Genomic DNA, 10,645 nt, shown 5'->3' with positions numbered 1-10,645 from the left:
GGCATAGAACACAAGAAGTTAAAATTTTTATCCTAAACAAGGAAATTTCATGTGCACATTTATATTTTAAATCTCCTAAACTGCCCATCCACTAGAAACTAAGCAAAAGAGGACCAAAAAACCAGCAACACGTAGTAATGCCACAGAAAACATTACAACCCTTAGTTAGCTAGAAAATAGCATATTTAGGCATTGCAAATGCATTTTCATGTGTATTTGTAAATGTAAAGCACCATAGTCGTAGGACAATCGTGCTTAAGCAGAACCAAATCCATGAATAAGTTTTTCCATTTTTTCCCCTTTTATAAGCAAAAAAGAAAATCCTATCAATAATAATCTGGACAGGTACATTTCAAAATCAAAGACAAAAATGTAAAACAACTAAACTACACCTATCAACCACAAAGTTAGAAGCGATACAACCGAGAGTAAGCGGCACAGAGATACGAATGAGTTTGAGAGAGAGAGAGAGAGAGCGAGCGAGATAAGAGAAACTCACCAGTGAGAAGACGACGGGGAGAAGACGGTGGGGCTATCAATGACCAGAAACCACCGTATTATCACTGGAGAGAGAGTCAGAGCGAGAAAGCGAGAAAGAGAGGGAAAATATAAACCGCGTGGGAAAATAAGAAGCAGGAGTATAAGTGAATAAAACTATTGAGGCGACCAAAAAGTCACCTTAATAACACAAAAAGTCGCCGTAATAAAAAACTTATAACAGCGAAAAAACTGTTATGACAATATACAACAACCAACCAGGTTATTTGCGGCTATATATTTTCCAGCGGTAAAAAATACTGGAATATATGCTTTTTGCGGCTCTCTTTTTGAATTGATAGAAACATTTTACTGAAGTTTAAAAATTGGCTTGTTGTGGCTATAAATCTGTCGCCGGAAATAAAAATAGCCGCAAATAGTCCTTTTTCTTGTAGTGCTCCTTTATGATATATCGTGGTTTTGACATTCCTATGTAAGTGACCATCGTTGGATCATATTCATTGCTTCATTAAGCATAGATGGGGCTTATAGAACTAGCCCATGGTAGGAGTGTTGTCGATGATGGTTAGAATGATTTCTGAGGAGGATTATTGCACTGCTTTGGCTCATGATTTTTTTGACATTGATGGGGTGCCCTATCATATTTTTCAATGGACGCCATTATATGATGAGCAAAAAGAGCCAACCTTGGTTCCTTTCTGGATGTCTCTTCCTGGCTTGCCCCTCAATTTTTACCACACTTCAATGCTTAAGATTTTTGGTTGAGGATTCAGACGATTTTTTAAACTAGACAATGCAACAGCATGTGTCTCTAGGTCGGAGGGAGCCCAAATCTATGTTGATATGGATATATCCAAGCTTATGCGGCATGGTTTTTGGATTGGCTTCCCAAGAGATCCTAATAGTCATTATCAAAAGCTCATTTTTGACACCCTACCAGCTTTTTGCAATGACTGTCATGTTCAAGGGCATTCGGTACATACCTGCCCTCAGAAAGGATCCAAAGAGTCTGAAATGGAGCATGAGGTAGTGAAGAAGCCAAGTTATAAAAAGAAGAACTGGCACCAAGTTAATAAAACAAATGACGATTCTATGGAAGAGAATGCAAGGAAGGACATGAAGAAGAAACAGGAACTCAAATGGAAACAAATTCGCAAGTCCTAGGCCCCGTTCTTATCTTCAAAGAATATTCTCTATGCAAATATATTGGGAAGTGTAGTGAGAGTTGAGGAATTCAATGAAGGAATTAGTTTGGAGAACAATTTGTAGGAGGCCCCTGTGAACAGGATAGTAATGGAAAAGGAATGTCCCACCAAGGAAGATGTGGCTTATCAGTGTAGAGTGCTTTGAAACTGGTTGATGAATTAATGGAGTACGAACTTGGGGTGGTGGCTTAGCATGTGGTAGATGAAATGTTCGAGGCAAAGAAAAATAACAACCCTAATGTGGAACTGGTTACCTTTGATACTGAAAATCATAAAGACGTAGAAGAAGACTTATAGAAGAAGTATGAATCTGATCCAGAATTGTCCTGATCGGTCCAAGATTTGTTAGAACAAGAGTGGAGGAATGATGGAGTGACTCCATGTGTCACCACTAGGTCCAAGAAAAAACTTGTTTAATGATGATCGACATACTTACCTGGAATGTGGACGGGGTGGGGGGGGGGGGGGGGTTACGTGCATCACGAAGTCATTTACGAAGAACTATGATTCAAAGAAAGCCTAGGAGGGTGGCGATTCTAGAACCTTTCCTAGAGGAAAACAAGATGCAACAGTTGTCTCTAATTTTTAGGCTTCCTCACTTCTACTCCAATAACTTAGGAGGGTGGCAAAGTTTAGCTTTTCTTGGATTTGGATTTTCAATTTGATTTGGTGTGACGCCCCCAAATCCCCATGCACGGACACTGGGAAATCGAGACGTCCGGATGATGACATCACAGGTCATCATCCTAACAACGAGTGTCAAGTGTGTGTAAAAGCAACAAATGTGCAAAAAGAAATACGCAGCGGATAACGAAAGTCATGACTAAGTACCAGAAATTTTTTCTTGTTTAATACAAAGCTGTTCAAAACATACATAAATAAATATTACAAAACACAAACATAATTTTAAACCAAACAACAAAGCTTAAACTTTAACTTCAGCACCCAGGCAGAGCCGCATCCTCGGGCTCGGCCTCCTCCTCTTCCTCGAACTCTGCACCAAAATCTATGGTACCAAAAATGGTGCCGCATGTAAGTAAAATCCAAACACCACCAGATAAAAACATATAAAACTCAAACAATATGCATGAAAGGATGCCAATTTACAAAACCCATAAAATCATATTTTTCCACACACGCCAAAAATCCCATTTGGCCCAAAAATAAATCCTTTCCAAATATCACGCCAAAAGTCACATTTGGCCCATATCAAACTCAATCCGTTAACCAATTAATCCGTATGCACCATGACCTCCCTTAGGGGTCATCCACACACCCTGGCTCCAGTGTCATACCGCAGGTAACGACCACGCATGTGACACCTAAACGAGTGATGCCCAGTTCTGCACCCCGCTCGTTCGTAGCCAAGCATTCTCTAGCCCTCGCCAACGAAGGGCCACGGAGTCGGTGCGTAGAGCGATGCTTGGTTCCGCGCCAGGCGCGTTAGTAGCCAAGCATCCCCTAGCCCCTTCTCCCGTCGTCACCCAGCGACAACTCAGGGGACGTCACTCAATTTATTACGCTCCCGAGTGACCAGAGGAGCTCCATCGGAATAATAACCCATCCCGGCTTGGGGTCGTGATACACACGCAGCCAAAAATCCACTTACGCCAATAAAATAGGATTTTCTCAAATTAAATAAAACGCACGTGCATGCACCATGTAAATGCGATTTCCATGCACAAAACGATCAACCAACCATAAATCAATAAATCAAGCAACTCCGTCCTCCATCCATCCGACCCCCGAACTCCTCGGACTCAGTCTAGAATCAGCCAACCAACAGATAAATATTTATTGAATGAACAAAATATATTTAAATCTAAAAGTAGAGTTTGAAAAATACTTCACTATATGGTATTTTTTGAAAGCTTGCGGTGTTGTAAACGGCGGAGGAAAAGTAACGTAACAGTGTAATTTACACTGTTGCCGTAGGTAATAAATTATCCACTTTCAAACGGGAACAAACCAAGGCACGAAATTGATAGGGAAAGGTCTTGAGATATTTATGAAGCTAAAGGAAACGAGTTTTGGCCGTGGGTGGTGGTGGAAATGGTGGTCGAAGGCCAAAAAGGGGCTTAACGGAGTTGAGCTCGTGGGAGCTGCTCCGACAACGGATCGAGGCTGGAAATGGGTGGTTTAGGTCTACAAAAGGTAGGGGAAGAAGCTGTGAAGAGATGGTGGCCGGAGGTGGTGCGACGGCACCGAAATCGGTGAAAAACCGTATGACTTGGAGGAGCTCGTGGTGGCTAACGGTGGCTCGGGTGGAGGTGAAATTTGGTGGGGATGTTCACCAGTGAGAGGAGAAGAAAAATGGGTGGGTGGTGTAGGCCACGCCACCGACGAGTGGCGGTTCTGGGCTGCGAAAGCAACCGGCGACAGGGAAAAAACAGAGCAGGTGCAGTGACTTCCAGGGGCTCGGGGTGGCTAACGGCTGGTCCGATGACTCTGAAAATTGGTGGGGATGAACTCTGGTGGGAGGGAAGAGAATGGTAGGGATGGTGTACAACAGTTTGGAGGCAAAGGCAAAGCATCAAGTTTGGCTGAATAGGGAAGAGGTTCTATGGAAATAGAGATCTTGTGTCAAATAGTTCGCAGAAGGGGGTAATTACTTGGAAGTGTCAGAATACATTACGGTCTACGCCACTAGACTCAACTGATTATTTAGGATTTTATTGGGTAATAACCCATTTTCATAATTTCAGACGAAACACCAGTTCGAAACTGTGAAATTATTTTTAGGGACACTTCGTGGTTGAGTTTTGGTAAACAATTTTCACTATAGGTTAATATGAATATTTATAATTTTTCAGTACTAAGTTTATTACGCATTTTTTTAGAGTGAATAGTAATCTCAATAAGCGTACTAAGTGCAGTGTTTTCAAAATCACAGTGTGGAATGTCCAAATTAAATTAGAGAAATTTTATTTGGACACTTGGAAAAATCTTAACCACACATACTGAATAGTATTAGACACTTGGCACAAAGAGAAACCATTAGATGGATTTGTGAAGAAAATCGAGGTGTAAGATCATGCTACCTAAGCAAAACTTTTTTTCATCTGATCAACCAAATTGTGCCAGACCAACGACCTCTAATCAAGGGTCATTCAAGCCCATATCTCCCCCCTCCAGAAATCTAAAGTTGTGCAAGACACATTTCTTCCTCTTTTATCACTTCTTCACCCCGTTCTTAGAGAGAAACCCAAAAGAGCTCTCTCAGGCAGATTTCTGGGTCTTTCTATGAGGAGATTTTCAATAGTTTGTAAGTATTTTCACACAATGACTCCTTCATAAAAGTTGTTCATCCTTGAGCATAGTTTCTTTATATATATTATTTGTCTCATTCCATGGTCATTTGATTGGTCAAAAGTATTTCTAACTATGGAAATGTCATTCTAGGCGTGAAACTAGAGAATATGTTATGTTTTGGAATATTTGACCAAGCTAATGGACATATCTTGGTACAAAAATTTTATGGAGTGTTTTTAGCATGTTTTTATGAGTGTTTATTAAGGTTTTGTTGCATGAATAAAGCTTTTGATGATAGAGTTTCTTAAATCTAGAAACTTGAAAGTTGGAAATGGAAAAACAGTTTTTACTAGGAGAATGTTTGAATCTTTTGTGGTTTGATCTTACTCTAAAGGCTTTGATATTCTTATATGATGATCCTAAGTCTCTTATTTTCATGTTAGGATGTTATTTTAAAGATATTTAGTATTATTTTCAAAGATATGATTTTTCTATACAAGAGGATTTCGGTTTGGACTTAGATTTGATGTTTTTGGGTTAGATCTATGTTTTATTGATTTTTAGGGATGTGATTTTAAGTTTGATGGTTGGATCTTATATAGAACACATTTTTAAACCATGTGATGTTTTATTTTGAAAATCTCATATTTTTAAGCCATGGATCAAGAGAGTGATCAAAGCTAGTTAAGAAAAAAGTTTCTGTTTTTGGACTAAGTGTAAAACCAAAACCTCCAAGTGTTATTTTGTGATTTTAGTGACATTGGTTTGATGATTTAAAGCATGGTTGATCTTAAGATGATGTTATGAATATATTAGAAGTAAGATTTGATTTTTTGGAATTCTTGGAGATGTTTTGATTTAGGGTCAAAGCTTGTGATTCAAGGGTTTGGATCTTTTTACAAAATGTTTGGTGTTGATTATTAGTTTTTTTTTAAATGGATATTTTAAGTATGGGTTTAAACTTAGGATAGGAAGATCTTTGCTGCAAAATTTTGGTTTAAGCATGGGTTTTGAAGTTGGAAGGAATTGCAACAAAAATCAAGATAAATGGCCTATGCATGTTTTGGCCATAGTGTGTTTTCCATAGTTGTTATTTGTTTTAAATTTTTCTAAGTTGATCTTTGAGTTTAGGACAAAAGGAATGTAAATTTTAGAAATGTTTGGAGTTAGGATGTGAAATCCTTAAGTTAGGGTTAAAATGGTCATTTTTTCACATGTAGAGGGTAAAATGGTAAGTTTACTCTAAGTTAACTTGTTTTCATGCTTCTAATTATTGGTGATTAAATTTCTAATTTTTTTGAAATCACTATTTTCAGTTCCTCGTGTTTCGAGCTTTATTGTTGTAGAACGTAACGATCGAGATAAGTTAACTCTTAACTTACTATCACTTTACTATGTATGTGTGGTGGGGAAGGGAACTATAGTTTATATATGTATGTTACCATATATGTCATGCCATGTCATGTCATTACATATTTATCTGTTACACAATCTATTCTCTCATGTATTGTTTATATGTTATAAGTATGCCATATGTTACATGTATGTCATATCATATAATATTCAATGTTGCAAGTATGTCATGTTAAGTATTATATCTGTTACATGTTAGATCATGTTATGAAATATTTCCATCTCAAGTAAATTATGTCTTTTGAGTTACGTTCAAATCAGTTATGTCTAGGATACTCGTGATGTGATCATTATGATTGTCTGAGCATCTCCATTTGTAATTGATAAAGGGTTAGAATTGCATAATTAAGTTGTTTAAATGAGTGATTTTTTTTTATCAAATAAGAATTGAACACTTAATTATGCATCAAATTCTAATATTGAATGTCAAATTAATTGATGCCAATATTTTCACACATCAAAGTCTCATATTTGCCCTTGAAATACTTAAACTATAATATCATTTCATTTATATATTGTAGGGCATTTATGGAAGGAAAGAAAGAATGGGACCTATGAGAAAATAGAGAAGTTAATTATGGTTTTATGGAATCTCATCTAATAGAGATCAAATGCAACATCATTCGGATCACACCAACTCACACAAGAAGAAAGAAAATCACATGGACATCAACCACTCACTCGGGCACCACATGGACAGCAAACATGCAGACCATTCAACACATGGACAGCAAACATGCAGACCATTCACACATGCAGTACACATGGAGCAGCTACTACAGCAGGAGAAGAGAACTTACATGTGCAGCAACAAGATCACTCGGATGTGCAGCAGCTACTACAGCAGGAGAAGAGAAGTTACATGTGCAGCAACAAGACCACTCGGGCAGCACGTTACAGTAGACTCACACATGCAGAAAAGTGCAAAGACAGCATCATTCGGACAGCACTCACACCATTCACGCATGCAGGAACACATGCAGACATGCAGACCAACATGCAATACACATGAAAAACCAGCAAAGCATTCGGACTCACACATGCAATGCACACATGCAGACCAACATGCAATACACATGCAAAACCAGCAAAGCATTCAGACTCACACATGCAACAAGGAAACGTAGCTCATGCATCATACTGGATTTCGTTGGAAAGCAGCAGCAAATTTAATTCTTTCTTTCTTTTTCATTGGAAAGCAGCAGCAGATTTAATTCTTTCTTTCTTTTTCGGATGGGAGGCAGCAGAGGATTATTTGGTTTCAGCTTTTGGCATGTGAATTGCATTACAGACCTAGCACTAGGCACGTTGCAGGAGATCACATGGAAGCACTCGCACGTGCAGCGGATCAGCAGAAGAATAAAGCTATTGACCCTCAACTTTGACAGAGCTGGACTTCACTCAAAGAAGAACATGCTGGAGTGCTTTTTGGTTCTACACCTGGGGAACACTCGGACGTGCAGCAGCAGCAGGCGATCAGTATTTATTTAGCTGGAGGTAGCAACATATGGGGGAGTTTTTACTTATTTTCTTGGAGTTTAGAAGCTAGCGGTAGTAGCAGCTTGTTTTTAGCTTTAAGTTTTATTTTATTTTCTTTTGATTTAGTAGCTAAGCTTGGTTTTTATTGTTTCTTTCATTTTCATTCGGCTACAGCAGTAGCTTAGCTTGGTTTTTATTGTTTCTTTCATTTTCATTCATTTTTTTTTTCACCTGGTTTTCGTTTAGCAGCAGAGTAGACTAGTAAAAAAGTTTATTCATTTTCTCTTCTTTTTCATTTGGACGGAAGGCAGTTTTAGTTTTTTTTCTCTTCTTGTTCTTTTTTTTTTTTGTTCTTTTCGTTTACGCTAGCTAGACCTCAAGACGGAACTCTTTTTTTTGCTTCATTTTTTGTTTTGGTTGGTTATTTGTTTTCTTTTTCTGTTTTTATTTTTCAGGCTGAGGTTTACAGACCCGGGAGAACTCTCTCTTGTTTTTTTTATTTGTTTTTATTTCATTTCTTGTGGCGGTTGTTTCAACCTCTACTTCCCATTCTCTTTGGATTAGACTTTTATTTACGGATTCATTTCATTTGGTCTGTTAGCGGATTTGGCTTGTTGTTCTTTTCATTTCCTTTGGGCAGCCTGAAGCTTCATTTAATTTTCTTAAGTTTTATTCATTTATTTAGTTTTGATTTGTTTTATTTCTTTGAGCTTTGACCGTTTGAACTGCTGGGTATTTTAAAGATCATCTATTTCGCATTTTAAGATTTATTCTATGTTAGTATTTTCTTTAATTTTTAATATGAGTTTACTTAGATTACTTTTTATTGCTAGAAATATTATGCGTAGCTAATTTCTTAAGCTTGGGTTGTGGAATGAAGCTTGATTTGTTTTGGATTCTAGTATAGTGCAATATTTTTTCGATAAATGAGGATCACTCTATATTACTAGTCGGATTTGAATTGAAAATAGATTGTGGCTCTTCCTCTTGTTTTGTTGTTGACGTAAGGCACAACAAAAGCTTAAAAACTATCAAGGCCTCTCTCAGTTGTTTGTTAATGTGTGTTTGACTAGTAAAGTAGAGAATCTATTAGGAAAATATTGCAAAACTTGAGCTTAAATTTGTATCTTCCGATTAGCAATGCCTTGATTGGATTGTTAATCGAGAAAATTATCTAGAATCCGAAATAAAGAGAGTCTCATACCCAACCCAAGTGTTCGTTAATTTGTTTGTTTTAGAAACTCTAATTTCAACTTCAATTATCTTCTTGCATTGCATTTGAATTTTATTTTCATCTCTCATACTTGATTCATTTGTTACTCACAAATCTCTTATACGCTTTGATAACCCATTGTCCCTATGGAATACGATCCTAGACTTATCCTTGATACAACTTGACACTTCTACACTTGGAAGCACATTCGACCACGAGTCAAGTTTTTGGCACCGTTGCCGGGGACAACTGGTGCTTATTAGAGCATTCCTCTACTGCTGAGAGGACATTGTGGAGCTGTGAACCTTTTCACAGCCTGGGTGACATCTACTCTTTTTCCCTTCTCTTTGTTTATTTTTCATGGTCTCTGATTATCTGCTCTTGTTTGTATGACTAGTTGGACTAGAGACCATACATCTGGACTGTTTAGGACACAATCATTGACATCTTTTAGCTCTGCATCATCTTCTGTAGAATCATCATCAGACACTGATAGCATCATGGCTGAAAATGGGCATCATGATAGGGAAGTGGAGAATCCAAACAGGACTCTTAGAGAATATCTTCAGCCTGTTAGGACTAGCACACCTTCTTGCATCATTTTACCTATTAATGCGAATGCTTTTAATTTCAAACCCGGGATGATTCCATTGTTACCACACTTTCATGGTATGGAATCTGAAAACCCCTATTTGCATATCAAAGAGTTTGAAGAAGTGTGTTCCACATTCATGGATAGAACATGCACTGATGAAGTCATAAGATTGAAACTGTTTCCATTTTCCTTAAAAGACAAGGCTAAGACATGGTTGAATTCCTTAAGACCAAGATCCATTGGGACTTGGCAAGAAATGCAAACGGAATTTTTAAAGAAATTTTTTCCCATGCATAGAACCAATGCCTTGAAAAGACAGATCATGAATTTTGGCCAAAAGGATGTGGAAACATTTTATCATTGTTGGGAACGATTCAAAGACCTTTTAAATGCATGTCCCCATCATGGATATGAGAATTGGAGGGTCATTAGTTTTTTTTATGAGGGGTTGCAACCAAAAATGAGACAATTTGTGGAGACCATGTGTAATGGAGCATTTTTTAACATAGAACCTGTGGAAGCCTTTGAATATTTTGATTATCTAGCTGAAAATGCACAATCATGGGATACATCTGATGTTCATGATAGGTCGGAAAGTTCAAGGACAATTTCAGGGGGTGGGAAATATAATCTGAGAGAAGTAGATGATTTGAATGCTAGGTTGGCCATGATTTCTAAGAAATTAGAAACCATAGAAATGAAGAAAGTGAATGAAGTACAAGCTGTACCTCAGATTACCTTGAGTTGTAATATTTGTGAGGGCCAAGGGCATTCAACTAATGATTGCCCGACCATTCCTGCCTTCAAAGAAGTTCTCTTGGATCAATCTAATGCTGTTAATATGGTTGTTAAATCTTTTTCAGGTCGTTATTCCAACACTTACAATTTGGGATGGAGAAATCACCCTAATTTCAGTTGGAGGGGTGAACAAGCTGCTTTACCTGCACCCAACATAGCTGGTCCTTCACAAATTGTACCCTACACTACCCC

General features: G+C 37.8%; 1 non-coding gene across 1 annotated transcript; it reads right to left on the bottom strand.

The window, feature by feature from the left end:
* Positions 1 to 9,958: 9,958 nt before the first annotated feature.
* Positions 9,959 to 10,066, bottom strand: LOC122314586. Its single transcript, XR_006243805.1, has one exon. It is a non-coding gene; the product is annotated as a small nucleolar RNA R71 (small nucleolar RNA).
* Between the last annotated feature and the right edge of the window lie 579 nt (positions 10,067 to 10,645).

Source organism: Carya illinoinensis, chromosome 6, assembly GCF_018687715.1.
Source record: "Carya illinoinensis cultivar Pawnee chromosome 6, C.illinoinensisPawnee_v1, whole genome shotgun sequence".
Taxonomy (NCBI): Eukaryota; Viridiplantae; Streptophyta; class Magnoliopsida; order Fagales; family Juglandaceae; genus Carya; species Carya illinoinensis.
The sequence above is the reverse complement of the archived record's forward strand: the minus strand, read 5'-3'. Positions and strand labels throughout refer to the sequence as shown.